The sequence below is a fragment of the Triticum urartu genome, chromosome 2 (genome assembly GCF_003073215.2).
Source record: "Triticum urartu cultivar G1812 chromosome 2, Tu2.1, whole genome shotgun sequence".
In the NCBI taxonomy this organism is placed as follows: Eukaryota; Viridiplantae; Streptophyta; class Magnoliopsida; order Poales; family Poaceae; genus Triticum; species Triticum urartu.
Window position 1 is genome coordinate 312,168,477 of NC_053023.1, and position 15,716 is coordinate 312,184,192.

Here is a 15,716-nt window from a genome sequence, read left to right on the forward strand (position 1 = left end):
GTTGCATGTTCACTGCAGATAAAAGGTCTAGCAATTCAAACACCGTCCATTGCCGCTTTGACCCTATTATGTATTCAACTCAAGATGAAAAATCAAGTAGATACCACACAGTTTATTATCACCAACCGTGTGAGATGCAGCACAAAATATCCTGGAGCACTGTCGGTGTATAGTACGCCTATGGCTTACGCGAGAAGGTGCATCGGCTACAGTCCACAGCTGGCGTCTCAAGCACACTAACTGTAGGGGAACGTAGTAATTCGAAAAATTTCCTACGATCACGCAAGATCTATCCAGGAGATGCATAGCAACGAGAGGGGAGAGTGTGTTCACGTACCCTCGTAGACCGAAAGCGGGAGCATTATGTTAACACGGTTGATGTAGTCGAACGTCTTCACGATCCAACCGATCTAAGTACCGAACATACGGCACCTTCGTGTTTAGCACACATTCAGCACGATGGCGTCCCTCGAGCTCTTGATCCAGTAGAGGGTTGAGGGAGAGTTACGTCAGCACGACGGCATGGTGACGGTGTTGGTGATGTGATCCGCGCAGGGCTTCGCCTAAGCACTACGACAATATGACCGAGGTGGTAAACTATGGAGGGGGAACCGCACACGGCTAAGATAAATCTTGGTGTGTCTTTGGGGTGCCCCCCGCCCCCGTATATAAAGGAGGAGAGGGAGGAGGCCGGCGTCCATGAGGGGGCGCGCCAAGGGAGAGCCCAACTAGGATTCCCAACCTAGTTGGACTCCCTTTCCTATTCCAAGAGGAGGAAAGAGGGAAGGAGAGGGAGAGGGAGAGGAAAGAGGGGACCGCACCCCCTCCCCTAGTCCAATTCAAACTCCCTTGGGGGGGCACCCTACGGGCTGCCCTCTCCTACTCCCTTATGGCCCATTAAGGCCCATAACTTCCCCGGGGGTTCCGGTAACCCCTGGGTTCCCCGATAAATATCCGAAACGTCCCGAAGCCTTTCCGGTGTCCGAATACCTTCATCCAATATATCAATCTCTACCTCTCGACCATTTCGAGACTCCTCGTCATGTCTGTTATCTCATACGGGACTCCGAAACAAACTTCGGTCACCAAAACACATAACTCATAATACAAATCGTCATCGAACGTTAAGCGTGCGGACCGTATGGGTTCGAGAACTATGTAGACGTGACCGGAACACATCTCTGGTCAATAACCAATAGAGGAACCTGGATGCTCATATTGGCTCCTACATATTCTACGAATATCTTTATCGGTCAAACCGCATAACATACGTTATTCCCTTTGTCATCGGTATGTTACTTGCCCGAGATTCGATCGTCAGTATCATCATACCTAGTTCAATCTCATTAACGGCAAGTCTCTTTACTCGTTCCGTAATGCATCATCCCGCAACTAACTCATTAGTCACATTGCTTGCAAGGCTTATAGTGATGTGCATTACCGAGAGGGCCTAGAGATACCTCTCCGATACACGGAGTGACAAATCCTAATCTTGATTTATGCCAACTCAACAAACACCTTTGGAGACACCTGTAGAACATCTTTATAATCACCCAGTTACGTTGTGATGTTTGATAGCACACAAGGTGTTCCTCCAGTATTCGGGAGTTGCATAATCTCATAGTCAGAGGAACATGTATAAGTCATGAAGAAAGCAATAGCAATAAAACTAAACGATCATTATGCTAAGCTAACGGATGGGTCTTGTCCATCACATCATCCTCTAATGATGTGATCTCATTGATAAAATGACAACACATGTCTATGGTCAGGAAACTTAACCATCTTTGATTAACGAGCTAGTCAAGTAGAGGCATACTAGGGACACTGTGTTTGTCTATGTATTCACACATGTACAATGTTTCCGGTTAATACAATTCTAGCATGAACAATAAACATTTATCATGATATAAGGAAATATAAATAACAACTTTATTATTGCCTCTAGGGCATATTTCCTTCAGTCTCCCACTTGCACTAGAGTCAATAATCTAGATTACATAGTAATGATTTTAACACCCATGGAGTCTTGGTCCTGATCATGTTTTGCTCATGAGAGAGGCTTAGTCAACGGGTCTGCAACATTCAGATCTATATGCATCTTGCAAATCTCTATGTCTCCCTCCTTGACTTGATCGCGGATGGAATTGAAATGTCTTTTGATGTGTTTGGTTCTCTTGTGAAATCTGGATTCCTTCGCTAAGGCAATCGCTCCAGTATTGTCACCAAAGATTTTCATTGGACCCGATGCACTAGGTATTACACCTAGATCTGAACTCCTTCATCCAGACTCCTTCATTTGCTGCTTCCGAAGCAGCTATGTACTCCGCTTCACACGTAGATCCTGCCACGACGCTTTGCTTGGAACTGCACCAACTGACAGCTCCACCATTCAATATAAATTCGTATCTGGTTTGTGACTTAGAGTCATCCAGATTAGTGTCAAAGCTTGCATCGACGTAACCATTTACGACAAGATCTTTGTCACCTCCATAAACGAGAAACATATCCTTAGTCCTTTTCAGGCATTTCAGGATGTTCTTGACCGCTGTCCAGTGATGCACTCCTGGATTACTTTGGTACCTCCCTGCTAAACTTATAGCAAGGCACACATCAGGTCTGGTACACAACATTGCACACATGATATAACCTATGGCTGAGGCATAGGGAATGACTTTCATTTTCTCTCTATCTTCTGCACTGGTCGGGAATTGAATCTGACTCAACTTCACACCTTGTAACAAAGGCAAGAACCCTTTCTTTCATTGATCCATTTTGAACTTCTTCAAAACTTTATCAAGGTATGTGCTTTGTGAAAGTCCAATTAAGCGTCTTGATCTATCTCTATAGATCTTGATGCCTAATATATAAGCAGCTTCACCGAGGTCTTTCATTGAAAATTTCTTATTCAAGTATCCTTTTTTGCTATCTAGAAATTCTGTATTATTTGCAATCAACAATATGTCATCCACATATAATATTAGAAATGCTACAAAGCTCCCACTCACTTTCTTGTAAATACAAGCTTCTCTAAAAGTCTGTATAAAACCATATGCTTTGATCACACTATCAAAGCGTATATTCCAACTCCGAGAGGCTTGCACTAGTCCATAATGTTGGGGAACATAGTAATTCAAAAAAAATACCTATGATCACGCAAGATCTATCTAGGAGATGCATAGCAACGAGATGGGAGAGTGTGTCCATGTACCCTCGTAGACCGAAAGCGGAAGCGTTTAGTAACGCGGTTGATGTAGTCGAATGTCTTGACGATCCAAGCGATCCAAGTACCGAACGTACGGCACCTCCGTGTTCAGCACACGTTCAGCACGATGACGTCCCTCGAGCTCTTGATCTAGTAGAGGGTCGAGGGAGAGTTTCTTCAGCACGACGGTGTGGTGATGGTGTTGATGATGTGATCCGCGCAGGGCTTCGCCTAAGCAGTACGACAATATGACCGAGGTGGTAAACTGTGGAGGGGGGCACCGCACACGGCTAAGACAATTGATGTTGTGCCTTTGGGGTGCCCTATGACCACGTAAATAAAGGAGGGGGGAGGAGGAGGTCGGCCAAGGGGGAGGCGCGCCAAGGGGGGGGGGGAGTCTTACTAAGACTCCAAACCTAGTAGGATTCAGCCCCCCTTTCCTTCCAACGGAGAGGGGGAAAGGGGAAAGGAGGGAGAGGGAGAAGGAAAGAGGGGGGCCACACCCTCTCCCCTTGTACAATTTGGATTGGGGCAAGGGGGCGCGCCCCACCTCCTGTGGCCTGCCTCCTCTCCTCCACTATGGCCCATTAGGCCCAATAACTTTCCCGGGGGGGGGGTCCAGTAACCACCTCCCGGTACTCCGAAAAATCCCCGATCTTTTTCCAAACCATTCCGGTGTCCGTATATAACCTTCCAATATATCAATCCTTACCTCTCGACCATTTCGAGACTCCTCATTATGTCCATGATCTCATCCGGGACACCGAACAAACATCGATCACCAAAACACATAACTCATAAGACAAATCGTCATCGAACATTAAGCGTGCGGACCCTACGGGTTCGAGAACTATGTAGACATGATCGAGACACATCTCCGGTCAATAACCAATAGCGGAACCTGTATGCTCATATTGACTCCTACATATTCTACGAAGATCTTTATCGATCAAACTGCATAACAACATACGTTATTCCCTTTGTCATCGGTATGTTACTTGCCCGAGATTCGATCATTGGTATCATCATACCTAGTTCAATCTCGTTACCGGCAAGTCTCTTTACTCGTTCTGTAATGCATCATCCCATAACTAACTCATTAGTTACATTGCTTACAAGGCTTATAGTGATGTGCATTACTGAGACGACCCAGAGACACCTCTCCGATACATGGAGTGACAAATCCTGATCTCGATCTATGCCAACTCAACAAACACCTTTAGAGACATTTGTAGATCATCCTTATAATCACCCAGTTACGTTGTGACGTTTGATAGCACACAAAGTGTTCCTCCGGTATTCGGGAGTTACATAACCTCATAGTCAAAGGAATATGTATAAGTCATGAAGAAAGCAATAGCAATAAAACTAAACGATCATTATGCTAAGCTAACAGATGGATCTTGTCCATCACATCATTCTCTAATGATGTGATCCTGTTCATCAAATGACAACACATGTCTATGGTCAGGAAACTTAACCATCTTTGATTAACGAGCTAGTTAAGTAGAGGCATACTAGGGGCACTTTGTTTGTCTATGTATTCACACATGTACTAAGTTTCCGGTTAATACAATTCTAGCATGAATAATAAACATTTATCATGTTATAAGGAAATATAAATAACAACTTTATTATTGCCTCTAGGGCATATTTCGTTCACATGAATGTATCACTGGAGCTTGCACATTTTGTTAGCACCTTCAGGATCGACAAAACCTTCTGGTTGCATCATATACATCTCTTCTTTAAGATATCCATTAAGGAATGCAGTTTTGACATCCATTTGCCAAATTTCATAATCATAAAATGCGGCAATTGCTAACATGATCCGGACAGACTTAAGCATCGCTACGGGTGAGAAGGTCTCATCGTAGTCAACTCCTTGAACTTGTCGAAAACCTTTCGCAACAAGTCGAGCTTTGTAGACAGTAATATTACCGTCAACGTCAGTATTCTTCTTGAAGATCCACTTATTCTCTATGTCTTGTCGGTCATCGGGCAAGTCAACCAAAGTCCACACTTTGTTCTCATACATGGATCCCATCTCATATTTCATGGCCTCAAGCCATTTCGCAGAATCTGGGCTCATCATCGCTTCCTCATAGTTCGTAGGTTCGTCATGGTCAAGTAACATGATCTCCAGAACAGGATTACCGTACCACTCTGGTGCGGATCATACTCTGGTTGACCTACGAGGTTCGATAGTAACTTGATCTGAAGTTTCATGATCATCATCATTAGCTTCCTCACTGATTGGTGTAGGAATCACTAGAACCGATTTCTGTGATGAACTACTTTCCAATTCGGGAGAAGGTACAATTACCCCATCAAGTTCTACTTTCCTCCCACTCACCTCTTTTGAGAGAAACTCCTTCTCTAGAAAGGACCCATTTTAGCAACGAATATCTTGCCTTCGAATCTGTGATAGAAGGTGTACCCAACAGTCTCCTTTGGGTATCCTATGAAGACACATTTCTTTGATTTGGGTTCGAGTTTATCAGGTTGAAGCTTTTTCACATAAGCATCGCAACCCCAAACTTTAAGAAACTACAGCTTAGGTTTCTTCCCAAACCACAGTTCATATGGTGTCATCTCAACGGATTTAGATGGTGCCCTATTTAATGTGAATGCAGCCGTCTCTAAAGCATAACCCCAAAACGATAGCGGTAAATCAGTAAGAGACATCATAGATCGCACCATATCTAATAAAGTACGGTTACGACGTTCGGACACACCATTACGCTGTGGTGTTCCAAGTGGCGTGAGTTGTGAAACTATTCCACATTGCTTCAAATGAAGACCAAACTCATAACTCAAATATTCACCTCCACGATCAGATCGTAGAAACTTTATTTTCTTGTTACGATGATTTTCCACTTCACTCTGAAATTCTTTGAACTTTTCAAATGTTTCAGACTTATGTTTCATTAAGTAGATATACCCATATCTGCTCAAATCATCTGTGAAGGTCAGAAAATAACGATACCCGCCGCGAGCTTCAACACTCATCGGACCGCATACATTAGTATGTATTATTTCCAATAAGTCTATTGCTCGCTCCATTGTTCCTGAGAATGGAGTCTTAGTCATTTTGCCCATGAGGCATGGTTCGCAAGCATTGATTCCAAAGCCCATTGGCATGGAGTTTCTTCATGAGCTTTACACCAATATGACCTAAACGGCAGTGCCAAAAATAAGTTGCACTATCATTATTAACTTTGCATCTTTTGGCTTCAATATTATGAATATGTGTATCACTACAATCGAGATTCAACAAAAATAGACCACTCATCAAGGGTGCATGACCATAAAAGTGATATAAATAGAACAACCATTATTCTTTGATTTAAATGAATAACTGTCTCGCATCAAACAAGATCCAGCTATAATGTTCATGCTCAACGCTGGCACCAAATAACAATTATTTAGGTCTAAAACTAATCCTGATGGTAGATGTAGAGGTAGCGTGCCGACGGCGATCACATCGACTTTGGAACCATTTCCCACACACATCGTCACCTCGTCCTTAGCCAATCTTCGTTTAATCCGTAGCCCTTGTTTCGAGTTGCAAATATGAGCAACAGAACCAATATCAAATACCCAGGCGCTACTACGAGCATTAGTAAGGTACACATCAATAACATGTATATCAAATATACCTTTCACATTGCCATCCTTCTTATCCGCCAAATACTTGGGGCAGTTCCGCTTCCAGTGACCAGTCCCTTTGCAGTAGAAGCACTTAGTTTCAGGCTTAGGTCCAGACTTGGGCTTCTTCCCTTGAGCAACAACTGGCTTGCTATTCTTCTTGAAGTTCCCCTTCTTCCCTTTGCCCTTTTTCTTGAAACTAGTGGTCTTGTTCACCATCAACACTTGATGCTCCTTCTTGATTTCTACCTCCACAACCTTTAGCATCGCAAAGATCTTGGGAATTGTCTTTTCCATCCCTTGCATATTATAGTTCATCACGAAGCCTTTATTGCTTGCTGGCAGTGATTGAAGAACTCTGTCAATGACACTATCATCAGGAAGATTAACTCCCAGCTGAGTCAAGTGGTTATGGTACCCAGACATTCTGAGTATGTGTTCACTGATAGAACTATTCTCCTCCATTTTTGCAGGTGTAGAACTTGTTGGATACTTCATATCTCTCAACTCGGGCATTTGCTTGAAATATTAACTTCAACTCCTGGAACATCTCATATGCTCCATGACGTTCAAAACGTCTTTGAAGTACCGATTCTAAGCCATAAAGTATGGCACACTGAACTATCGAGTAGTCATCAGTTTTGCTCTGCCAGGCATTCATAACATCCGGAGTTGCTCCTACAGCGGGTCTTGCACCTAGCGGTGCTTCCAGGACGTAATTATTCCGTGCAACAATGAGGATAATCCTCAAGTTACGGACCCAGTCCGTGTGGTTGCTACCGTCATCTTTCAACTTAGCTTCCTCTAGGAACGCATTAAAATTCAAGGGAACGGTAGCACGAGCCATTGATCTACAACAACATAGATATGCAAAAAAACTATCAGGTACTAAGTTCATGATAAATTAAAGTTCAGTTAATCATATTACTAAGGAACTCCCACTTATATAGACATCCCTCTAGTCATCTAAATGATCACGTGATCCATATCAACTAAACCATGTCTGATCATCACGTGAGATGGAGTAGTTTTCAATGGTGAACATCACTATGTTGATCATATCTACTATATGATTCATGTTCGACCTTTCGGTCTCAGTGTTCCGAGGCCATATCTGCATATGCCAGGCTCGTCAAGTTTAACCTGAGTATTCTGCACGTGCAAAACTGGCTTGAACCCGTTGTATGTGAACGTAGAGCTTATCACACCCAATCATCATATGGTGTCTTGGCATGATGAACTGTAGCAACGGTGCATACTCAGGGAGAACACTTGTTCCTTGAAATTTAGTGAGGGATCATCTTATAATTCTACCGTTGTACTAAGCAAAATAAGATCATAAAGGATAAACATCACATGCAATCAAAATATGTGACATGATATGGCCATCATCATCTTGTGCCTTTGATATCCATCTCCAAAGCACCGTCATGATCTGCATTGTCACCGGCTTGACACCTTGATCTCCATCGTAGCGTCATTGTCGTCTCGCCAACTATTGCTACTATGACTATCGCTACCGCTTAGTGATAAAGTAAAGCAATTACATGACGATTGCATTTCATACAATAAAGCGACAACCATATGGCTCCTTCCAGTTGCCGATAACTATTACAAAACATGGTCATCTCATACAACAATTTATATCTCATGAAGTCTTGACCATATCACATCACAACATGCCCTGCAAAAACAAGTTAGACGCCCTCTACTCTGTTGTTGCAAGTTTTACATGGCTGCTACGGGCTTCTAGCAAGAAATGTTCTTACCTATGCATCAAAACCACAACGATTTTTCGTCAAGTGTGCTGTTTTAACCTTCAACAAGGACCGACCGTAGTCAAACTCAATTCAACTAAAGTTGGAGAAACAGACACCCGCCAGCCACCTGTGTGCAAAGCACGTCGGTAGAACCAGTCTCATGAACGCGGTCATGTAATGTCGGTTCGAACCGCTTCATCCAACAATCCCGCCGAATCAAAGTAAGACGTTGGTGGTAAGCAGTTTGACTATTATCACCCACAACTCTTTGTGTTCTACTCATGCATATCATCTATGCATAGACCTGACTCGGATACCACTGTTGGGGAACGTAGTAATTCAAAAAAAATTCCTACGATCATGCAAGATCTATCTAGGAGATGCATATCAACGAGAGGGGAGAGTGTGTCCACGTACCCTCGTAGACCGAAAGCGGAAGCGTTATGCTAACGCGGTTGATGTAGTCGAACGTCTTCATGATCCAACCAATCCAAGTACCGAACGTACGACACCTCCGTGTTCAGCACACATTCAGCACGATGACGTCCCTCGAGCTCTTGATCCAGTAGAGGGTCGATGGAGAGTTTCGTTAGCACGACTGCATGGCGACGGTGTTGGTGCTGTGATCCGCGTAGGGCTTCGCCTAAGCACTATGACAATATGACCGAGGTGGTAAACTATGGAGGGGGGCACCGCACACGGCTAAGACAAATCTTGGTGTGTCTTTGGGGTGCCCCCGCCACCATATATAAAGGAGGAGAGGGAGGAGGTCGGCGGCCATGAGGGCGCGCGCCAATGGGGGAGCCCAACTAGGATTCCCAATCCTAGTTGGACCCCCTTTCCTATTCCAAGAGGGGAAAGAGGGAAGGAGAGGGAGAGGGAGATGGAGAGGGAGAGGAAAGAGGGAGCTGCACCCCTCCCCCTAGTCAAATTCAGACTCCCTTGGGGGGGGCACCTTGTGGGCTACCCTCTCCTACTCCCTTATGGCCCATTAAGGCCCATAACTTCCCCAGGGGGTTCCGATAACTGTCGGCATCCTAGGAACGGGGGCACCCAGACTTGCCTGCCTGCGGCCCAGGGCATGGCTCATCCGGCGGCCTGGTTCGGCCCATCTTCACCAACAACCACTCAAGACCCTCGCGACGGGCCAAGCCTCACGAGGCGAGCGACACCAAGACCTCCTCCAGGGCGGCCTCCTTAGGCCGGCTCCCGAGGAGCGGAGATATCTATGCAAGGGGCACCTCGCGAGGTTCGCGTGACGTGAGCCATGATGACCAAGGCCAGGCGGGCGCCAGCGGGCGCAGGGTGCCAGTTTCCTCTTTTGTGCTAAAGAGGCAAGCGCAGGCGAGGTGTCCTGAGGCATCAGGCAAAGGTTTCCATATCGGTGCAATAAGACCAAGACCGGCAGGACGGAGGTGACCGCTGAGCCCACGACGGCGTCACCACCAGAGCCTTTGGCAGGCGAAGACCACCTTTTGTTAGGATAACTTGTACTAGTTGTCTCCCTTCAAAATTGGCCATTGTGGGATCCCTTCCCGCCTAAACATTTGGGAAGAGGACCAGGGCCTCTATAAATAGGAATAGCCACCACCTTAGCAGGGAGGATCATTCATACCATCCTCACACACACAAGCTCATCGAGCTCAAGAACACCTCTCCTCAGGAGGCTGTTCATCCTTTGTACTAGTTCATCCTTAGCCCACGAGGCAATCCACCACACCACACTAGAGTAGGGTATTACACCACAATGGTGGCCCAAACCAGTATAAACTCTCGTGTCTCTTGTTCCTTGGGTTCGGCGAGCTAGGCCTAGAGATCATTGCGAGAGTGAGCGAGTGAGAGAGAGAGAGAGATCTTCATGCGCACCCCAGTGTTCGAACCTCAAGGGTTTTCCGGAACCCATGATCCGACATTTGGCGCGCCAGGTAGGGGTGCGCCGAAGCCTCTTTTCCGTCAGCTGATCCGCCAACACCCCGCGGTCTCGATGTCTGGCGACCCAAGGACCAACGTCGACCATTGGGCTGCTTGGCTCGTCAGGGCGGCACCGTCCGCCCAAGGAGACCTCAACTCTGCACTCCAGGTGGCCCGCACACCGCCGAATGCCGCGGGACGCGGGCGGCGCAGACTGACGCCTCCACCCTCACACCGCGGCGCGCGAGGGCCGTCGCAAGATCCTCAAGTTACGCGGCAGTGACGTCGCCACACACCCGACGGGAACAGGCAAACATGCGAGCCGCGCTTGTGGTGGTGCGGGAGCTACTGCGGTGCCGGCTGATGGAGAGCGACCTCGATGCATTGCTGGAACACGTCGCTGAGCTGTTGGATGCTGCAACCAGGGGTACGCCACCTTTTTGCTCCCTACTTACATCTCAAGTTGTGGCCAGGTCGCACACCGGGCCTCGTCGCACCCGCGTGCTCCCAGGTGCACCGGGAGGGCTCGGCAGCACGGGCACGGCCAACGGTGCCAGACATCCGGCCACGCCTTTGCCTCCCTCGGGTGGCGTAGGTGCGGGCGTTGCTCCTCACGGCCCCAATGGGGCACCACCCTACAGCCACTAGGGAGGCGCACCAGGCTTGGCGGCATGGGGCACATGGCGTCTTGACGGAGGTTCCGGAGAGGCAGCTCAGGAAGCCTATGTGCCCCGCATGGTGGATCGAGAGTACAAGCCATAGGATGACCCCTGCATGTTCCAGGAGCCGAGCTGGGAAGAAGAGATGCTGGAAGTCGAGGCCTTCCATTAGCCACCTAGGAGCCCCGCCGCCACCACCAATGACAACAACCGCAGGGTACCACTGGTATCTCAGGAGCAGGCTTATGCTAACCATGGGTCGCAGGTGGACCAGGCCGCAGCGGCGGATGGCGACCCTAGCGCGGCAGCCCCACTCCAGCTAGGGGCAGCGTGCTAGGGGCCGCACGGAAGGGGTCCAGAGCAAGGCCCTCCCTCATGTCGCGCGGGGCAAGGCATCGCCTGGAGGTAGGTCCTCTGCCGGGGAGGCGCCGGCGAGCCCTCCCCCCGGCATAGGGCCCGTGGTCGCCGAGGGCGTCGCAAGCGTCCCCTTTGCCCCTTGGCATTGTCCTGGTTTCCGGACGCACCAACGGTGGTCGAGCGTGGTGCAAGGCGGGCCCCTCGTCTAGCGATATGAAGCAAGGCTCACGCCTATGAAGGTCTTCGCCCGTGACACTCTCACATAATAATGAGTGGGGCTGTACACGCCCCAGAGTCTCCGGAGAGCCGCCCTCGGGCCTCGGGGGCTCCCGCCCACCACCTAGTGGAAGCACCATCCTCAGTGCTGGCCGTCGACACTGTCCCCCAATGACTATGCTCACGACTAGTGAAAGCACTAGGCTCCGCGCTGGTGAGAAGACAAGAAGACTAGCTAGGTGCCGGACGCGGCCATTTGCTTTCAACCCCTTTTCTGTAACTCGATTTGCCGCCTTTTTGGATTTGAACTTGAAGTTGTATTTTCATTGGCAAGCATGGGGGGCATCTTTTCTCGTTCGTGTTGATTTCTTAGTTTTCAGGCTCCGTGCCTTGTTTCGAGGCCAGCGCCTGCTGCCCCCCCTTACAAGCACCTCACGAGCAGGGGCTGGGCGTGGTATGCGCGCACACCTCGCCGTGATCTAACACTCGTCTCTTGAGAGGCCCTCTTAGGCAGACTAGCAGGCTCCTCAGAAGCCCGCGAAGGAATCCCCTCGGGACAAATGCACATCCACAACTACAAGACCAGTCTGAGGCCTGCCTAGACTGAGGTAAGTCAATGCAGCAAACTCGCAGAAGAACTTGAGAACTCGCAAAAGCACGCCTTAAGTCTGGCTTAGGAAATAAAACAATAGTCTAATTACATGAGGGGCTCCTCCTCCCCAAAATGCTCTTACATCTTGAAAAGTTGTGCCCAAGCTTTTGCGCGCAGGTTCAAGACAAGGAGCGCGGGCTCAACCGGACATGTCGCTCGCAACATCCTCCGAATCGCTCCCGAACATGCTACCGGCGTCGTCGCCAGCGTCGTCTTCACCATCATCAACCACACTACCTTCATCCGCCACGACCACCACTGCGTCATCATCGGAAGCGAAAGCTCTGACTAGAGCATCCACGTTATCACCAACCAGCGCGCCAGGTTGTCTCGGATAGCCCCGGGCACTGGGGCGATGGCAGCGTCGAAGTCGAAGTTGGGGTCGGCATTCTGAAGATTGCTGAAGACGCGGGAGAACGAGCATCCAAGGAGGCCTCGGCTCTTTTCGTCCACGAGTTCGTGAGCCCTCTCAGCCCGATCCTCTAGGCAGGTCACGACATCGGTGAAGAAGCAAAGATGGCTGGCATAGGTCTCTGCATGGGGGTGAGGGGCGTGTTCGTCCCAGATGGCACCCAACACTTGGTTGGCCCTCACCCTGAGGGCCCGGAGCATGGGAGTATGCTCGCGTAGTAATATCTGCCGGCGGAGCGCTTCCTCCCTGCTTTGCTGCGCGAGGGACTCAGCATCAGCAACCCACCGCTGGAGCGGGAGCAGTTCGGCACGGGCGGAGGCCAACTCGGCCTGGACGGAGACCAGGGCCGTTGCAGCGTCCTTCTCGCGCCGTTCCGCTTCATCCAACCTTGACCTGAGGGTGGTGGTTCTGCCCTCAGCTTCGGCTCCTCGAGCTTCAGCTTCAGGTCGTATCTGCTGGCAAGATCTGCTCGAGCCTCCGCCACCCTGCGATCGACCTCCTCCTGGATCCTGGCTTCACGCGCGGTGGCTGCGTCCTCCGCTTGGGCAACCTGGCGCTCCCTCGTCTCAAGCCGTTTGAGCTCGAGGCTGCGCTCTGTGGCCTCCAGCACCAGTGCCTCCTCGCGCTTCAAGATCTCCTCCTCGTTGGAAGGCGCCCCCTTCATCGACGCCAAGGTGGCCCTGCGCGCCTCGACCTGCCGCTCCAGGGAGGCCTTCGGAGCCCAGAGCTCCCCTTCACGTTTCTCTGTGGCCTCGCGGCAACGGTCGGCTTCCCTGGCCTCCTCCAGGGACCGGGCGCTGGCCTCGCGCGAGGTAGCAAGGGACGCCTCGGCCTTCGCATTGGCGCGTTTGTGCTGGAGACGCCCAAGGTCGATGGCCACCTTCAGCTGATGCCATTCGCCCGCCAGCCAAAGGCCTTCGGTTTCAAGGTGGGCGCCAACGCCCACAAGCTCTTCTCCGAGCCGGCTCAGTGCACCCATCGCCTCCCGGAAGAGCTCATGACAGACTACTCTGCGCTCGTGTGCAAGATCGAACACGTGGCTGAGTTCGTCCTCTGCGTCAAGCTGTGTTGGAGAAGTTCGAAGCGGCTCGTCTGCCCTCGGCACGGGGCTGGAGGCCGGTGCCCTTCCGGCCGCCCTCCGGACCTCGGCGCAGGCCCAGTGGGGCGGGGCCTAGACACTCAGAGGTGAGGCCAGGACTGAGGTTGCCCAGCTGCGGGCAAACACCATTGGAGGGCCCCTCGGCACACTCCCCGCATCCCAGGACGAGCCGCGAAGGAGGGACGACAAGAGCGCGGGGTCAAGACGCCAGGCTGGCGCGTCTGCCTTCCCAGCAGGCCTCGCGTCGCGCGTGGCGGGTCGACTGGAGGCACTCAGAGTCAGCAAAGAGCCCGAAGCAGGCGAATGTTGCTTCTCGGAAGACTCCATCGCCATGGAGGAAGGGGACCTGAAGAACTATGGTCAGGTGGAGAAGCGGCGCTCAAGAAATTACAAAGATAATGTACTCACTCATCAATAGCAATGTACTTCCTCTGCTTCAGTGGCCGGAAGGCGTTACCAATGCAGCCTGGCGACCCCTTCCTCTTGCGAAGCACCTCGAAGTTTGGTCGGAGCCGTCCGAAGCCCTAGGAGCACTCACCAAGGCCGCACGCGGATGGTGTGACTCGTGAGGAGGCGACCTCAGGGGTGCTGGACCGCGCGGAGACCTTGGTACTCGCCTCATGGCGGTTCACCGGGGCCTCGGGAGCTCCAGCCTCAGGAGCATCAGACTGCGCCGACCCCCCGACCGCTTCCTCAAGACGGCTCTCCAGGGTCCCGGAGGACGGCACCTCAGGAGCCCCGAGTGGTGCCGGTTCCTCAGCAGCAGCGCCGCCATTGCTCAACAGCGACCGCCCCTACGCCCACCCCTGGGGCGGGCGTCGCGCTGGCGGCAGGTAGGGGGGACACAAAGATGGGGCTCTCGCGAGGCCCTTCAAGGCCACCTGGGCGCGGTCCCCATTCGTCAAAGAGGGGCATCTGCTTCACAAACTCCACCTTGTTCGAACTGCAGTATAGAAGACAGCCCTCCTCCGGCAGGTTGGTTGGCATCGGGTCACCCGTCAGGAGCTCGAGCATCATGCGCCGCGCCTCAGGAGGAAGAGCCGGAGCCTGAAGCCTCATGCGGTCCCTGTCGGTGTCAAAACCGGCGGATCTCGGGTAGGGGGTCCCGAACTATGCGTCTAAGGCGGATGGTAACAGGAGGTAGGGGACACGATGTTTACCCAGGTTCGGGCCCTCTCGATGGAGGTAATACCCTTCGTCCCGCTTGATTGATCTTGATGATATGAGTATTACAAGAGTTGATCTACGACGAGATCGTAGAGGCGAAACCCTGGAAGCTAGCCTATGATTATGATTGTTGTTGTCCTATGGACTAAACCCTCCGGTTTATATAGACATCGGAGGGGGCTAGGGTTACACAGAGTCGGTTACAAGGGAGGAGATCTACATATCCGAACTGCCAAGCTTGCCTTCCACGCAAAGGAGAGTCCTACCCGGACACGGGACGAGGTCTTCAATCTTGTATCTTCATAGTCCAACAGTCCGGCCAAAGCATATAGTCCGGCTGTCCGAGGACCCCCTAATCCAGGACTCCCTCAGTAGCCCCTGAACCAGGCTTCAATGACGATGAGTCCGGCACGCAGATTATCTTCGACATTGCAAGGCGGGTTCCTTCTCCGAATACTCCATAGAAGATTTTGAACACAATGATCGTGTCCTACTCTGCAAAACAAATACCACATACCACCGTAGAGAGTATATTATTCCACAAATCAAATCCGCTGACAACTTTTCACAACGTGACATCACGCCATGGCCCGGTCATTACGAACCGTTTTTCCCTGCCTGCCATTG